Source organism: Leuresthes tenuis, unplaced genomic scaffold (genome assembly GCF_036924035.1).
Source record: "Leuresthes tenuis unplaced genomic scaffold, fLeuTen1.0.hap1 SCAF_14, whole genome shotgun sequence".
Taxonomy (NCBI): Eukaryota; Metazoa; Chordata; class Actinopteri; order Atheriniformes; family Atherinopsidae; genus Leuresthes; species Leuresthes tenuis.
Window position 1 is genome coordinate 31,914,675 of NW_027325368.1, and position 19,220 is coordinate 31,933,894.

Here is a 19,220-nt window from a genome sequence, read left to right on the forward strand (position 1 = left end):
TTCGCAGAAAAAGATATCCCCATGGAGGGGGCCCAATAGGTGTACTTCTCTGGAATTAGCTGTACAGAGAGCCCTCTGGTTTAGCCCTCTGTTTGGCCCATTATTGGTTACTATAGAGTCTATGGCGCCGGCTGTGTCTTTACAATAAAGACCAGCGCTGAACTGACTCTTTAATGTGTCTTCAGAAAAGTTTAGCAGAGTCTCGATCATAGCTCTATATGGGTGGGTGGCACTAGACTGTGAAATTAATCTATCACCCAGAGTAACATCGCATTGACTGAATAGTGTATTGAGAGGATAATTGATGAGACCCACAGGTGCGTCGTTCGCCAAGTTTGTGCCGTCTGCATTGGTGATCTTCACGCGTAGATGTAACAAGGTATCGTTGAGATCCAGATACTTTTCACCATCTCCCGGTATAAAAAACTCAATCGGACCATTCTCAGTAATAGCGGATAGAGGCATAATTTCCGTGTAGATCTTATCCTCGATAGAAAACTGGGTCATAGGGACTGAAAATAAGTCCAGTTCTGCCAGGGTGCACTCAGGGGATTTGTGATGCAAAAGAGCCATGTTTCACTCTCTTTCTCTCTCTATTTATGATTCAGTGAAATATATTCCTGCTCCGTGCAGACTTCCTCCCTTTAGGCTTGATCCTTCCAACTGACTTCTTTCTTTTGAGCGGCCTCACTATTTGTGACCTCCTCACACGTTCACCCGGCGGCCGTTTTCTTGGTCTTCGTGACAGAACCATGATACCCGATCCTTCTTGTCCTCCCGTCTCTGCAGGACCAGAGATCCTTCTCATGGTTTTGCCTATGACATCTGAGGCAATGTTTGTAGCTGCTGTTTTCAGATGAGGCTTAGCTATAGCAAAACCTTTTTTAACAAGGGGGGCTACGAAGCGAAATAATTTTGAAAATATAGAACCTATTCCACGACCGTACATTACAGGTGCTCCATAAAAACGAGGCAGGGTACCTCCGACCTGGTTCTGGTAATAGTTTACGAAGCGGTGAGGATCATCCCTCATGTTTATCTGAACCATGTTGCTTTGTTTTGTTGTCCTCCTCCTGACACAGACACTGAAGTGACCTCTGACTGAACGTTTGTTTGATAGTGACTAATGAGTCTGTGATCAACCCGTTTTTATATATATATATTACCTCTTACTCTCTCTGTGATATTAGAGTGAATGACCATCATTTCATTACGCGTTGTGATATCACGGGTCGGAAGTGTAGTCTCACAACGGTTTTCCCATAAGTAAAATTTACCGGAGTGTTTTGATCCGTTTTAATCTCTATGTGGATGTTTTCAATATGCCTCTTTGCTACAGGTAGATAGTTGACCGGGTTAAAAGTATGCGTAATTATATCGCCAAACTTACCCTCTACTCTAGCTGTTCGCAAGAGTGGGGCATAAGCATCGCCGACTATCTGAGGAGCAACCACATCGCTGTAACAGTAAAGCTGGTAGAAACCTGCTTTTAAATCCATCGGGTAAGGGGCACTCCTTTTATCAAATACGATCCATTTGCCAGGCTCCACACCTAGCATGTAGCTCAGTGGTGGATAAAAACGCAGGTGGTACTGGCCACCTGCCTGATACACGAGTCTATTTTCCACCGTGTTCACGACTAAATAAATATCAGAACCTATTTTTCTAAGGTGACCCTCAATCTCGGCTTTGAGCTGATTCAAATCCTTGAAATGTCCCCATCCTATATTGTGGCGGTAGAAATTTTCCAGCCCCGCTTTCCTCCATTCAAAAAAAGCCTGGTCCTTGGGGGCGTTATGCCATGTGTACGGATAAGAAATCTCCGTCAAGGCAACCTGCCACGAACCTTCCAAATCGATATGCTGGGCTAAATCCACGCGGAAACTGGAACTGGTATTATTCTTAAAGACGTTGAGACTAGCGTTGGAGGGCAGGGTGATATAAAACCCCTCATCCTCTACCGTTCGGTTCATGGTGTAATGTAGCGGGCTAGGAGTAGCGATGGCCCCCTTTATACCTCGTGAAGGTCACTGGCTCTGACCCAGCTGTTGAATTTCTCAGGCCAGTTTTTCCAAGGGACAAAAACCTGTTTTACACCCCTGATGTTGCGTCGTTTTAATATCTTCTCCACTTGATACATCTTGTCTTTATTCAGTTTAACTTTTTGAATCTCCTCCGCGTAAAATGAACCTTCAATAGCTTCTCCATCAAAATCTTTGAGTTTGTACACAGGGGGAGATCGTGCAAGCTGCTCGGTCACTGTAAACACTTCATCTGTAAAACTTTGTTCATATTTCTTGTCAAACACGCCTCGCAGTTTAGATATTCTTACAAGATCTCCTTTTTTAAACTTTATCCTTGAGTCCTTGCAGCGTCGATCGCGTGCAGAGCCGTACAGGTTCTGAAAAACTTTAAAGGTGTTTTCTAGAGTCACCTCTACAGGCTTCATTTTGATGCTCGTGTGGTAACTGTGGTTGTAACTTTCCACGAGATCCTGCAGGACGTCGACGTATCGACGTGTGTTATTAGCAGTAAAATATCTCCACATCCTGGTTTTTAACGTGCGGTTGAACCTCTCAATCACAGAGGCCTTTACCTCGCTCGGAGTAGCAAAATGCACAACTCTGTGGTTCTCTAATAATGCCTTAAATTTTTTGTTAAAAAATTCTTTCCCCGCATCAGTTTGAAGTTTTTTAGGGGTCTCGCTTTCTCTAAAAACGGATTCAAAAGCCTTTACGACCTCTGCGGCTGTTTTTCTCTTCATAGTGCGAACGTAAGCCTTTTTTGAAAACACGTCAATGACGGTTAATAGATAATTATACCCGTCATTGTACTCAGCCAAGGCCTGCATGTCGCAGAGATCTGCTTGGAATTGTTTTAAGGGGCTGGTGACAAAAACTCTGTTTCTCGGAAAATGTATTCTTGCAGGTTTATGTAGAGTATATGCATCTTGCTCTGATAAGAAGTCTTGCACTTTTTCGCACGCGACTTTCTTACCCGTTTCGTCCTGTACAGCTTTACGCAACCTCTCTACTCCCCCAAAACTACCAGGGTGGATAGGATCGTAGAAAACCTTTTTCATTAACCTCGTTTCAGCCATCTCACCTTATACAAACTCTGGCTTGTAATGACAGAAAACACAAAACGCAAGTATATTTCAACCTTTTATTTTTCTCGAATGTGTAATAATACACACACACACACACATACAAATGATCACAAAAAGCAGGAATGCTAGTAATATAGGATTTAAGAAAAGTTAAATGTTATAAAAACATCACACGAATACAATATTAGTCTAAACACATCCAGCTGATGGAAAGAAGGAATGTAACACCCCTCTTTTAACCCTCCCAGAACTTTGTCATGGTTTGAAGCTGCTGCAATTTCTTTACATCTTCTCCAATCAACTGCTCGTACATATCGTGTATAGAAGTGTTGATTTGTTTCACCAGAGTTAGTTCGTAAAAGTAAGCTTCTGCCACAGCCCTGACTCTGGCATCATCTTCACAAATGTTACGCGCAGTTAGAAGATGTTGAATGGAAGCAACGAATCGTTGATTATAAAGTCTCCGCATCAGAGTGTAGTAATGGTCATGAAAAAAGTTGTCCTCGAGGACATCCTTGCACTGATGTTGGCGTAAACTAGGGTGATCGACACTACACCCGTAGCATGATTCAATCATAAATTTTTTGATGGTCTCGTTCAAGAGGTGTATCACTGCAGTTTTCACAACTTTGATGAAACCTGAGGGGACCCATCCATCAAACTCGTCCTCACCCTCTCCACCGGCATCCTGAGTGTGTGCAGGGGACCCCTGGCCTGGTGGAAGCTGAGAGTCCTCCATTTCGTTAGATTTAGCTTCCTCCGTTGTTACGGCCACGGTGGATCCTATCGGGTAGAGCGTTAAGCAGCGGTCATCAGGCGCCGAATTTGAGAACTCGATCTCGAGAGAAGAGGAGGAGTTGGAGGAGAAGAAAGACTCAGATGAAGTCGCTGGTGAAGGAGGGTGATACGGCTCCAGGTAGTATCTGTCGCTGTCTGGTGATCCAAACTGCGGTGATGTGGATGTTGCCGAAGGACTCCCTGTATGCATCAATAGCGACGGAGAAGCATTCTCCAGATCGCGGTCAGCGATCTCCTCGCACAATGTCTTCTGGACGCTAGTTCTCATCCTGTTCCTCGTGTTGATCGGTGTATGACCTGTGCTGGAGTGTATCCTTATAAACCTGAAGGGGGTGTGGTTATTGAGGTTGAGGAGGAGGGTTCTCAGCGGAGGGAGGTCTACACAGCCAGGGTTTTCTTGACTGCTAGAATCTCACCCCAGTTCTGGCAACTGCGGAACAGCGTGGAAACTCGATCCGCTATATCATTCATCTTCTCCACCCAGGCTGCATGAGGTATTGCTAACAGCGTCCTAAACACACCACAGTCAGAGTTATAGCACTCAAGAACAAAAAGATCCCCGTCTTCATTCTCATTAGATTTCCGGTGGCTTGCACGGAAGAACCAACGGCCTGTAACGCCTGTTTTCGATTGCCACACAGCAGTGAAAACCATCCTTGTTTTGGCCAGCTCAGCATCATCCAGAGGATTCCTCAGTCTCGGACTCTCCAGTCTCGGCCATTTGGCTGCAGACGTTGCCGGGATTTCTTCGGGTTCTTCTTTCACTGTTAACACCTCCTCAGCCGAGCCCTTGCCTCCTTCTCTATGACGCGGTATCGCTAGTTTCAACACTCCCCAGTCGTTGGAAGTTAGCATACCCACAGTGGTCAGAGGTCCCGGCTTCTCACCACCCTCGTCAAGCTGATACAGACAGAGGTCACCTGTTTCATACATGAACACATAGCCCCATCTTCCCCGCAGTCCATAAGGCTCCAGTGACCATTCTTCCCGTAGAGACACGGGCGGCGGTTGCTGCGTTCTGCACAGAAACACCATCCTTTTCTTGGGAGCATTTGGTACCAAGGGCTGATCTTCAATTATCGTTACCGGAGTCTCACAAATGAGAGACCGCAGAGCACACGTCCTCTCCGGGGCCTGCGTAGATTTATCCTCTACACTCACTCTGCTTCTTGTCCTCGGCATCTTGAATCAGCTATCTTTCACCCCAAAGTCGTTCTCTACACACTGACTGTCTCAGGGTTTTTATCCTTTACTCGAAACCCCTCCCCTGTCCACCCATTGGCCCTCAAACCTGGGGTCGAACAATACCCCACCCCGCACATCTAATTATTTTCCCATCTTTACCTTACAGGGACCGGTCTTTGAAGCTGTTAAAATGCTGACCGCTTCTACAACTTAACCTTTTCTATTAACCCTAACCCTTTCTCTTATTTAAACATTCAACTAATATATTTCTCACAACCTCCTGACTTTAGCTGTAATCATTCTTAACCATAGCCATAAACACCCCCTTCCTTCCTTAGATCGCTTCAACAGATGGCTAATCTATGTCAAACGAAAGTCACACGTCAAAATAGCTTGATCGATCGATAAGAGGTCAAAAGTCATATCCCCAGATGTCAGCAAACGGATGTCAAACAAAGGTCACCTGTCATATTAATTTGATTGATCGATAAGAGGTCAGAGGTCACCTGTCAAAATGAGTTTGAGCAAAGGTGTCCTTTTATTTCTCTTGTGTGGATTTGTGCGGACTTGTCTCTTTCTTGCAAGAAATAAATGTTTTGTGTTAATTGTATCCAGCGACTCTGAGCCTAATTTTAAGAGAATTTTTCTAACATAATGGTCCTTCGAGCCGGATTCTAAGTCCTTTCCACCTTCCAGAATCGGAGCTGAAACCGTGCACGGGGGAGTCCAGGATTCCTAACTGAAGTCCTCTCAGCACAGTTTCTGATAGAGGCCGGCTGCCACTGGCTGGAGGAAAGGTGACAGGATCTATTTTTGAATCAGTGGACAGACTCGCTGGATTCTTCGTTGTTTAACTCACCAGTGGATTTATGGTAAGGAACCCTTTGTGTTACTATTGTTGGCGAGAAATAGTGTGATTATTAGGGAACATTTTGATTAATTAACTAACAATTGGTGGAAACTGGAGGCCTTTAAATAAATTGGGACGTTGCTATTTTCCTAAGAATATTACTATTTCGAATGCAACCTAGTAAAGAAGCCTTTTAACTGGTAACTGTGTATAAGTTATGTTGGAACACTCACAATTGAAGCAGTCAGAAAAGGTAATCTTTTTAACTGGTAACTGTGTGTAAATTGTGCTGGATTAACCCATAAAAGAAGCAGTCAGAAAAGGTCAGCTTTTTAACTGGTAACTGTGTATAGGATTAACCCATAAAAACCTCATGACAGTCAGAAAAGGTCAGCCTTTTAACAGGTAACTGTGTGTAGGTTGTGCTGGATTAACCCATAAAAGAAGCAGTCAGAAAAGGTCAGCTTTTTAACTGGTAACTGTGTATAGGATTAACCCATGAAAACATAATAGCAGTCAGAAAAGGTGAGGCAAAAGAAATAAGCCTTTTAACTGGTAACTGTGTGGAAGTTGTGCTGGATTAACCCATAAAAGAAGCAGTCAGAAAAGGTCAGTTTTTTAACTGGTAACTGTGTATAGGATTGACCAAGGACAACAAAAATGCAGTCAGAAAAGGTTAGTCCATAGTCTGTGTGAGAAGACTACAGGAATAAATAACTCCGCACTGCGCGTTAAAAACAGAATCTTTCTTAAGAGAGTTTGCGATGAAATATCGTAAAGATTAAATCCATTTTAGTTTTGTTTGTGTCATACGCCTGATTGTTTGTTTGTTGAACGTCTGGTTGTTAAAAACATTTGTTTGCTAAATGGGCTGGTTGTTGAATTGTTGCCCCCCATCTATGGTGATTTGTTAAAATTGTTTGTCAAATTGTTTGTTAAAGTCTTTGCTGCAGTGTTGTTTTATTTGCTATGTATGTATGGGAGTAAAACAGGTGTGTGTGTGTGTGTTGTTGCTGATAGTAAAGGGCCTGTTTTTTTTTTAATTGTTTGTGTGTTTTGTTAAATTGTTTGTTTCATTGTTGAATTGTTACTTTATGACGGAATTGTTTGTTTTGCTAAGAGGGGTGGTTGCTGAATTATTTTTTTGTTAAATTGGGGTTTTTTTTTTTCCTTCTTTGCTGCAGTATTGGTTTATTTGATATGTTTGGATAAGAGTGAAACAGCTGCTGGTGTGTGATGTTGCTGATGGTGACGACAGAGAAATGTATTACTGACTAATTGAGTTGAAGTGAACATTGGAATCTGGTTGTTGCTCGTGACATAACGACAGAAGTAGTTTTTCCATTCGGTAGTACTCAAAATAACTCCACTGAAAAATTGTGGTGTTTCCTTTTTTTTTTTCCTTCTCCCTTCTTTGCTGCAGTGTTGGTTTATTTGCTATGTTTGGATAAGAGTGAAACAGCTGCTGGTGTGTGATGTTGCTGATGGTGATGACAGAGAAATGTATTACTGACTAATTGAGTTGAAGTGAACATTGGAATCTGGTTGTTGCTCGTGACATAACGACAGAAGTAGTTTTTCATTCGGTAGTACTCAAAATAACTCCACTGAAAAATTGTGGTGTTTCCTTTTTTTTTTTCCTTCTCCCTTCTTTGCTGCAGTGTTGGTTTATTTGATATGTTTGGATAAGAGTGAAACAGCTGCTGGTGTGTGATGTTGCTGATGGTGATGACAGAGAAATGTATTACTGACTAATTGAGTGAACATTGGAATCTGGTTGTTGCTCGTGACATAACGACAGAAGTAGTGTTTCATTCGGTAGTACTCAAAATAACTCCACTGAAAATTGATTAGCTGTAAGAGTACAGTATGGGAAATAACTGTTTTAAAGCTAATCGGGAGTTAAGTGGGAGTGCAAAAATCATGTTTCAGAAAAACCCCAAAAATATTAAATATTTAGACAGATGGGAGGAAAAATTTGGGTTTGAAGAAGATTTCAACGTTGAAAAGTGCGCAGAATTAGTAAAAGATATAGAGAGAGCAGGCCGTAGAAATAAAAATAAAAAATAAAAAGAACGCTCTCGTGCAGGCCAAGGCCTGGCTCACTGAGGCACAGAAGAGAAAATCAGAGAGAGAAAAAAAGGAGATAGATAAGCAACAAAAAGAGGTGTTTACGCTAATAGATGAAGAGGATGTAAATACAGTTTATAAGAGTAGACATCCGGAACTCAACTCGACAGCGAAAAGTCCACCAGCTTATAGTATCTTGGGAGCTACCAGTGGGTTGTCACCCCAACCTAGCTCCCCACCTTTGGAACCTTTGTATCCAGAGGGGGAGTTAAAAAAGATCATTAGGAGAGATAAGACACAAGTAACTAGGTCAGGAAAAAATTTTAGTTCTGCATGGAGGGTATACCGTGATCCAGCCAGCCAGGACGTTGAGAATTTGCCCATGATCCAAGTACCTAATCCGAGAGAGGGGGAGGAGGAAAGGGAATTCATGTACGTTTACCGACCATGAACAGCAGAAGATGTAAGAAAAGCAACTGAGGACATTCCACACCCAAAAGTAAATGTTAAGGGGTGGGGGGGTATTGGGCGAGGGACTGCAGGAGTAAGGAAGAGATTGGGAGTCAATTATGACTAGAAAAATAGATAACAACTCCAGCTGTAACCAGGATGGAGGAAGAGAAACCAGAAGAAGTGTTGAACCTGGAGGGAATCGAACTAATGTTACAGTATGATGTCAAACCTGAGATTATACTGAATGTTTTAGGGACGGAGGTGACTTTTCTATGCGACACAGGTGCAACACGAACTGTAATTCATCCTGATGACATTCCTGGAGTTGAGAAATCCAAAGAAATTGTTTGGGTCAAATCAGCAAATGGTAAGAGCCATCCTGAGCGTTTATCAAAACTCTTAACAGTAACAGATGCACAGACAGGAGTGAGGGCTAATTGTCAAGTTGTCTTGTCCACTCTGTGTCCCTGTAATTTGCTGGGAAGAGATATACTGCATGCATTGAAACTAGGGATAGTTCCAGAAGAAAAAGGGATAACTGTTGTCCGAATGAAGTCAGCTCAAACAATGATTCAGCATGACGCGAGACCGCCTTCATACAGGTATAGTTTGGATCTTGTTTCTACAGGCCCCAGTTCTATCGTGCTTCCGCTCCTTAAAAAAGCAAAGGAACATGTCACAGGAGAGCTCACCCTCAGGTCACCAGAGGAATTACACTGCACTATGTATTATAAATACACTCAAGGGCCAGACAGAAAGTATGAGAAACAATTCTTCAAAGACAAACAGACCATGTTAAAATTGAAACACTTATACTGGAATAAAGAGGGTTGTTGCGCAGCTAGTTGCTCACTCTCCCCCAGCACGAAGAAGTTTTTAAGATCATGTAATGCACCTCATGTGTCACTTTCCAAACCCACAGGCGACCACTGGAGGCGTTTAGGTGTGTTTGTCACTGCATGTGAGGGAGCCTCAGATTGGGAGGAAGTAAAACCAGGAATAGAATATTCCGAGACATTGGATGCATATACTACTCCATTAAATTGGACCACACATGCAAAACCAAATGTGCACCTAGAAGGACAGATATGGCAACAAAAAAGCAGATTCTGATCCATTTTGACACTCACTGAAAGTGAAGAAGCAGAAATAAAAGGGGTACCAGAACACTTGTGGTCGAAGGGAGCAGCAGACGTGGGACTAATAAAAAATGTCGAACCCGTCTGTATAACTCCTCTTTCTTCTTTCAGGCCACATCACAGACAATATCCACTTAAACCTGAGGCTGAGGAAGGAATAGGTCCAATTTTAGAAGCTTCTCTGAAATCAGGTGTTATAGTGGAATGCCCAGACTCTCCATGTAACACTCCATTGTTTCCTGTGAAAAAGGCTCCTCCCTCCACTGGTTGGAGGATGGTGCAGGATCTGCAGGCAGTAAATAAAGCTGTTGTGCCACGGGCACCCACAGTACCGGATCCAAATACTCTGTTAAATGATTTGTGACCGAGGAATAAGTACTTCACTGTTGTTGATATAAGTAATGCTTTCTTTTCTGTACCTGTGCACCCAGATAGTCAATTTTGGTTTGCTTTCACTTACAGAATGAAAAGATACACTTATACCAGACTGGATATTGTGAATCACCAACAATATTCTCTCAAGCAATGTCAGCTAACCTAGCCAAATCCAATCCTCCAAATGGCAGCCAAGTGTTGTTATATGTGGATGACATTTTATTGGCTTCACCGATAGAACAAGACTGCAAAATAGACACACTAGCGCTTTTGCAATTCTTGGCGGAACAGGGTCACAAAGTCAGTAAAAACAAATTACAACTGTGGAAAACTACTGTAAAATACTTGGGCTACGATCTCTCACAAGAAGGCAGACATTTAGATGAAGCGAGAAAAACAGCAATCTTGCAAGCACCAAAACCAAAAACAAAAAGACAAATGATGTCCTTTCTGGGAGTTATTAATTTTTGCAGGAGTTGGATATCGAACTATGCATTCATTACAGCCCCCTTATCTGCCTTGATCTATGACACCCCTTTGGCTGCTACAGATTCTTTGGTGTGGACACCAGAAGCGGACGAGGCATTTTTAAAAATAAAACAACTGTTAGTCAGTTCATCTGTTCTAGGATTACCAGATTACTCAAAACCCTTTGTCCAAACAGTGATTGCAAAGAGGGATATATGACATCAGTGTTAACTCAAGCACATCCAGACCAATTGCCTACTACTCTTCCCGATAGGATGCAGTGGCTAGGGCACTGCCACCTTGTGTTCAAGCAGTGGTAGCTGCCTCGATGGCAGTGCTCTCATCAGCAGCCATTGTGTTATTTCACCCACTAACACTTAAGGTACCCCATGCTGTGGCTGTAATATTATTGCAGAACAAAATCTCGTATCTATCCCCCTCCCGACATCTCTCCTGCATGACTGTTCTCCTTTCACAGCCACACCTCACTGTGGAACGATGTACTACACTTAATCCATCCACATTGATGCCTACTTCACAGGATGGGGAGCCACATGATTGTATAGCAGAAATATCTATCAGTGTTTTGCCCAGACCGGATTTGACTGATACTCCCTATGAAAATGCAGAAATAACTATGTTTGTAGATGGTTCCAGCAAGAAGAATACTGATGGAACAAATGCTACAGGGTTTGCTGTAGTAACTGAAACTGAAACTCTCTTAAAGGAACCACTACCGAAGAAATTCTCTGCTCAAGCAGCCGAATTAGTAGCTTTAACGGAAGCTTGCAAATTAGGAAAGGGTAAAGTGGTGAATATCTACACTGACAGTCAATATGCTTTCTCAACAGTTCATGTTTTTGCACAACAATGGAAAAACAGGGGAATGACAACTTCTACTGGAAAAGCTATTAAATCGTGTCTAATCTGTGCAAAACACAATCCACAGGGCAATCTAAGATCGAGAAGAGGACAATTCCCAAAACCAACGTACCCTTTTCAGCACATTTGTATGGATTTCATTGAGCTAAATAAATGTGAAGGGAAACGATTCTGCTTGGTGATAATTGATGTTTTTTCCAAGTGGGTTGAAGTATTTCCATGTGCACAGGCAGATGCACTCTCAGTAGCAAAAGCATTGGTAAAAGAAATAATTCCTAGATTTGGAATTCCTGAAAAAAATTATAGTGATAATGGGACGCATTTTGTAAACAATATCATCTCTCTAATGGCAAAGAACTTACAAATAGATCTCAGAAACCACTGTGCATATCATCCACAGTCAGCAGGTTTGGTGGAGAGGCACAATGGAATAATTAAATCAAGACTGAAGAAAATCATGGAAGAAACTAAAAAGAACTGGGTTTACTGTTTACCACTAGTAGTCCTAAACATGCATGTAACTCCAACTAATACAGGATTAACTCCTTTTGAAATTATGTATGGCAGACCATTTTTACTCCCACAATTAAAACCATTCTCCAGACATGACGAAGAAAGAGAAGAAACTTTAGCAGATTACTTGGTGAAAATGTTAACAAGCAGAGAGATCTCTTCTGCCAATTCTGTTCCAGGTGAACCTGTGGAGGAAGTGCTGAAGACAGTAAAATCCGGTGACTGGATCCTCATCAAAGTGATAAAGAAAAAGAACTGGTCAACTCCAAGGTGAGAAGGGCCATATCAGGTATTACTTACAACACCCACAGCAGCTAAAATAGCAGAAAGGACTTCCTGGATTCACTTATCCCATTGCAAACTAATAAGGCCACAGCTTTTAGAAGAAGGAAAAAATTTGTTACCCACCACAGTTCTCTGAGGCATAAGTCTGACTACAAAGGGGAATTCTCTCAACAGGAGGGGAATCGTCTCAACCTCAGTGAAGAAAACAACGGATAAAACGGGAACATAGGGTGTGGCTAAAATAGAGAGGGAAAATGGACAAGCAGCGGCCGTGGCATCCATTTAGATTAGAGGGATTATGTGGATTAAGAGGAACCAGCTGTGTACTTTTAGTCATTGCTCTTACTTTGGTACTCCCGATTATTTGGAATGAAAAACAAATAAATGGAACTAGGGAGAAAGTGTTATATGAAAATACCACTGTTCTGCCTCCCACCTTCTTCACACAGATGATCCAGAGAGAGACGAGGTCCATGAGATTCAACAGAGAAATTGTCAACCTGTTTTTTGTTGCAGGAATGGACGGAGTGGCTGAGATTGATTTCTGCTCGGTTATTAACTGTAAGGACAACCAGAAAGCCCATGTATTCTCTGAAAAATACATTTGTGAAACCTATGCAGGTACCAGATTTCCAGGGGATCACCGATGTAACAGTTGGAATTTTGTAATAACGAATAGTGGACCACATCTTTGGAATTACAAACCCAGAAAGGCATCAACCGGCCCGGACCCCCTTTCTGTTCGTTTATCCATCATTAAGGGGCAGTTTGATCCAAACTGTAAGATTGACGAATGCAATCCACTCATTATAACTTTAAAAAGACCCAAACCAAGTGACACGGGTCTTTATGTGTTAGGCTCACATGAAAAAGGGTTTGATCCAGTAGGAAACTTTATGATTACGGTAACAGATATTGAGAAAAAAACTCACAAGAACAAATCCTACAAATATGCAAACATATTCAGTAATACTCCACCCCCTGAGCGCCATATCAAATATCTCACTGATCTAACTTACGAGGACAAATTGGCCTTGGAAACAGGTTATGGAGCTCGTAATGAATGGCTTGAATGGATGGTGTATACAGCACGACAAAACAATCGATCTAATTGCATTGCATTGCATACTTGGGAACTGTACCATTTCACTTAGGCGATCATCATCAATCTGACCCCACTAGTTTACAATGTGTATTACAATTGTATAATGAATCTTTTGTACCAATCACAAAGCAATGTAGAACTATCTCTTTGTTGTTCCCAGCAGTTAAGAAAAGAGATGTACCGCCCTCAGCGTTGGTTTATAAGGGTAATTATACATGTTTCATCCACAGGGGTACAGGTAAGGATGTGGGTACACTCATGTCAGATTATTGTCAAAAATCCATCAATGTCACTCAGGACGCAGGTAACTACCCGGCATCTTGGTTTCGGAACCAGACTTCCATGAGAGCAGACCTCTGGTGGCTGTGTGGGGATAGGAAACTGAGGCCAGTCCTTCCGCCCAATTGGTGAGGCAGTTGTGCAGTGGCCCAACTACTGATGCCTTTCCATCTGTTAGCCTTGGAGGATTTCAAGGCAGTGAGTAAGAATCTCTCTGCAGAGGGACTGGGACGGAGACGTCTAATACGTTCAACTGCGCCTGAAGGTTCATTTGACAACAGAGTGTACTTGGACAGCATTGGGGTCCCTAGGGGGATTTCGGATGAGTTCAAAGCTAGAAACCAAATAGCTTCAGGATTTGAATCTTTTCTTTTCTGGTGGGCAACAATAAATAAGAATGTCGATTGGATAAATTACATCTATTACAACCAACAGCGCTTTGTAAACTACACTAGGGACGCTGTTAAAGGTATTGCTGAGCAATTGGGTCCAACATCACTTATGGCATGGCAAAATCGGATGGCTTTGGATATGTTGTTAGCAGAGAAAGGGGGTGTATGTAAAATGTTTGGAACCTTTTGTTGCACCTTCATTCCTAACAATACTTCTCCAGATGGAAGCATCACCAAGGCCCTAGAGGGTCTCACATCACTCTCGGCAGAGCTGATAGCGAACTCAGGGATCAACGACCCCTTCACGGACATGATGGAGAAATGGTTTGGCCGATGGAGTGGACAAATTACATCTGTCCTGCTATCTCTGTCGGTGTGCTCAGCCATAATAATCATCTGTGGTTGTTGTTGTATTCCTTGCTTGAGAGGACTGTCGCAGAAGCTGATTGAAACCGCTCTTACCCGCGTGATGTATCAGCAGATACAAGATAAAGAAAATGAGGATGAAGAACAACGCAAAGATAAACGTTTAAAGGACAATGCGCCTTGCATGGCCCCGAGTGAATTCTCAATGATTTGTTTAATGAAAATCTTTTTGAAGTGTTAAACGATGATGTCGAAGATGTACAGGGCTATGCAAAGAAGAAAAGAGGTGGTAAAGACCTCTTCCGGGAAGTGAAGTGCTAGTAACCTCTCCTTCCAAGATAGCTTAACCGTTCAAGACCAAGCCGGACTGATATTCCGCCAGAAGCAGACGATTGCAGTGTTGGTGACGGAACTGAACTGAATAAACATCATTTCCATTTTTATTATTCCATTGTATTAATTTTGTTCATTAATCATTTAGTCATAGTTTTATTGATTTTTGTTATGTTTTTCATATTTCATATTTCCATTTTTCCATTTAATATCAATTTCATATTATTTATTAATTGCATATAATCATATTTTCATTTATTATTCATTATTCGTTATTTTCATTTCATTAATTTTTTGTTTGTGTCATATTTCCATTTTTATTATTCCATTGTATTAATTTTGTTCATTAATCATTTAGTCATAGTTTTTTTGATTTTTGTCCATTTTTTAATCATTTAGTCATAGTTTTATTGATTTCCATTTTTATTGATTTTTGTCTTTATTGCCATGTATTTTTGGTTGTGTATCCGTTTTGTGTTTGCTGGTCACACCTAGGTCCATCACCATTCATTGAAATTAACGGTTCGGAGTGCGACCTTTGATACTGAGTGAGTGACTAAGCGGTCGGTCGCCAAGGAGAGAATGGGGCCATAGGAGAATTTTCCCGTAAATAAAGCAAATGGGTTTTTCGCACCTATGCACTGCGAACGGTAGAAATACATTCAATGTTAATTGTACGGGGTGCAGGGTTTTTGGAGTTTTAATACTTCATAGCATAAACAGGAGGGAATGTTGGAAAAATTATATAGTTATACTATGACAGAAGAGTCCCTCCATCTTTTCCTCTTCTATGATTCAAGCAAAAGTGTTTTGACTCTGGTAGTCTTTCCCATAATATTAACTGGTGAGAAGCACCTTTTCCCATAACATTAAATGTTCCTTCCCATAACAAGGAATGGGGAGAAAAGCACCTTTTCCCATAACATTGAATGTTCCTTCCCATAATAATGAATGGTGAGAAAAGCACCTTTTCTCATAACATTGTGTGATCAGCAAACATAAACAACATAAATAGCTGAAGCACCATTTTGGAGGAGACAACTCTGAGCGATCTTCCCGACAGGTTGTGTGGATTTGTGCGGACTTGTTTTGTGTTAATCGTATCCAGCGACTCTGAGCCTAATTTTAAGAGAATTTTTCTAACAGGCGTGTCAACAACCTGGGGCTGGATACTGCTCTGTTTTTAACTGATTTTAATTCTCTAAAAGTAAGTGGATTGCCTCCTTTTTATCAGAGTTCTTTTAAATCCTGGGTGCTGTTTAAGTATGAAGTGAGCGGGAAGCGTGACTCTCTGTACTGGTTGTTAAAGGAGCCTCTAATATGTGGTGCCAGGCTGGATGTATGTTGCAGCACCGTACCTGGGCTGGCGGGGGCGCTGTGCAGGTCGAAGGTCGTCTGTGTGAAGCAGCGGGTGGATGCAGCAGGACCTGGACTGACTGGCAGCCAAGCTCTGGGCTCTGCTCTGGGCTCTGCTCTGGGGGTGCACTCTGTCCGCCTGATGGAGAGGAGCCTGGAGCTCTGGAGGAAGAGGCTGACCCAGAAGGAGAGAGACCTTCTCCTCAGATACGGCAGAGGAGAGGCCGAACCTGACGCCAAAGACCCGTACCCGGAGATGAACCTGGAACCCAAATTCACGGAGCTCAGCGGTCCGCTACTGAGAGCCTGTGGGGGGGACAAACTAAGCCTGCACAAGGCCGAAAAAAATACTTTATATATGAACTGTGTGAAAAGCATCCACAAAACAAAACTGTGCAATAGAGCTGAGAGCGTGTGGACAGAAAGGCTGAGTGGACTGAGCCCGCAGTGGAGAACTCTTTATAAACCTCCCTTAAAAAAGAGAACTGGAGCTCTCCAGTGGAGGATTTTACATGGTGCAATTGCCACCAATGCTTATTTATCTGTTTTTACTCAAAGTGTTTTAAATGAGTGACCTTTCTGTTGTTTGGCCGAAAACAAAAGTAGTAAGTTTTTTTATTGTTTTAACTCGTGTTTTTAACCTATTTGGTGCTACTTTTACTGTCTCTGGTTTTATCTGTGGTGTCAGATACAAAAAGACAAAAAAGCAAAAGGGTCAACTCCTAAATTTTCTTGTAGGAGAGGCAAAACTGTCAATTTATCTGACCCGCAGAGACAGACTGCGGGGAGGGTCGACCCTTGATGCTGTGACTCTGTGGAGTTAAAGCCAGACTGAGGCTGGAGTTTTGCTTCCACAGAGTCACCGGCAACATAACTGACTTTGCACATCACTGGGCTCATGAGGGGCTTTTGTGCCAGGTGGCTGGCGAAGAACTGCAATTTGCACCTTTTTTATACTAATTGATTGATCCTTTTTTTTATTAAGTAAATTGTGTGATATGTTTTGATACAAAGTGTAAATAAAGTGCTGTTAAAAATAAAAAAAATCTTCTACTTCTTCTTCTTCTTATTATTATTATTATTGTCTAATGTACAATCATTGTAAATATTTATAATCTTTTTATAACTTTTTTGAGCTACTTGACAAATTTAAATTTCCCACACTGGGGCATGAATAAAGTATTTTTCTATTCTGTTCTATAGACACATCCTGAATACTTTTTTCTATTTTTTTTCTACTTTTTTCTTTTTTTACTATTTTCAACTACATAATCACTACTTTTTGTCACAAAAAAGTATGACCTTTGTAAGATGATGAGTGGAGACACACACCGCTGATAGCAGCCAATTAATTCAATCAAGCAAACCTTTATAACCAAAAGATAAAGTAATGGCATGAGAAACATCAGTAAATCAGTAGTGTAGGATGTGGATGGGAATGAAGATTAGTGCTCGAGTGTTGTAGTGTGCAAACGAAACAGAAAATCAAACGGAAAGCACCAAAACCAACATTACCACAGGTCTGCCTCCTGCAGGGAGAGAAAGACAAGAGAGGTTAAAAGCAGCCAGGCTACATAGACTTGGAACACTTGAACCCAGGTGTTCCTAATCAACACCTGATGGACCCACCTAATACCAACCCAAACCAAACAGTCATTACAGGATGGCAAGGGCCGTCACATGAACAAGATTCTGAGATATTTCAATTCTGTTACTTTAGGCCCATCTCCAGCATGTAAGGAGCACTCCACCCTGCTAAGAACCATGGCCTCAGACTTGGACAGGCTCAGTCTTATCCCAGTCAAATCACATTCAGTTGCAAACAGCCATAATGCCTGCTGAAGGTCATGGTTTGAAGAAGCCAACTGAACTCATAATGAGTACAGATGCAGCCCTGAGGTTCCCAAACCAGACACCCTATTCTCCCTTACTACACCTTGAGATCATGTCAATGAAAACTGCAAACAGAACCGATGATAAGTGGCAGCCTTGGCTAAGTCCAACATGCACAGTAAACAAGATTGTGTTGAGGATGGGGACACTTTTCTTGCGTTGATTATCCAGAAACCTAATAGCCTGCAACAGCACTTCCGGTACCCTGTACTCCAACGGCACGCTTTATCCACACAGCTGCAGGCTGTCTGATGTACAGAATGTAATTGCTCAATTAGAAAGCATTCAAAGAAAGTAGGGGGTTGATAATAATATTAAAAAGTAACAGAAACTCCTTAGAAGTTTGTGTATGTCATTATAGTGACACATGTAGCGTGATGTAATAAGATATAAGGATTTACCAGAATGTTCTCACTATCTAAATAAGCCTTTCTGATCCAGGCACATGGACCACCTCTGAGCAGTCTGGATACAAAGGATGTATGCGCCTTCTCGCATGTCCTTGTTAAATGTTCTCATTTTCTGGACAGCTTGTTTCAGTACATCGGTTGCTCCCTCTTGGTCTACAAATAACAGGTGTTTTCCCTCTTAAAGGTTTTAAATCACTTCCATTTGGCATCATCAATCCAATTTGTATCTAATAAAATGACAAAGATCAGATTATTTTCATGTATTAAACATAGGCAAAATGAAAGACTAGAAATCTCTGTTTCCCATTAATTATGGACAATGTGGTGTCCCTGCATCGTCTGTGCCACCACAGTTTCATAGTGAGCCGAACATGTCTTTGTCACTCTCCAAATCGTTAGTTTGCCTAAATACTTTTTAGCAAAGCATCTCGCCCTGTACAAGCTTTTCTATGAGCTTTTGATACAGATCAATTTCTGAGTTACCTCGAGCCAGAAAGTGGAGTATTGATAAGCCAACACAGTCAGTACAACTTTCCTGGAGGTGTTTTCATTCTGTAGCCCGATGTCTTCCTCTGGGCCCGTAGTTAAAAGACTGACGCTCTTTAGTCTTTGAGCTTCTGTACTCCAGGAACTATTTATATGATGGGCAAGGTTTTTCTGCTGAAATGAACAAAGCTCCATTTCAAAATAAAAAATTAGCGGCCTTTAACCAGTGTTGCTATTCACTTTCATTCACATACTTCAGATAGCGAGGGTTATGCTGCACTTACTTTGTTTAGCATTTGTCATGTCGTGTTTTCAGGTTTTAGGTTTTGCTATGCTTTTCCTTGTCACGTCATTAGGTTAATTTAAGTCACCTGTCTTTGTTTCCACAGCTGAACCCCATTACCAATCGCCTCACCACAGTATTTTAGTTTCCAGGTTCCCTCAGTTCCTTGCAAAATCCTCACCTTTCCTCA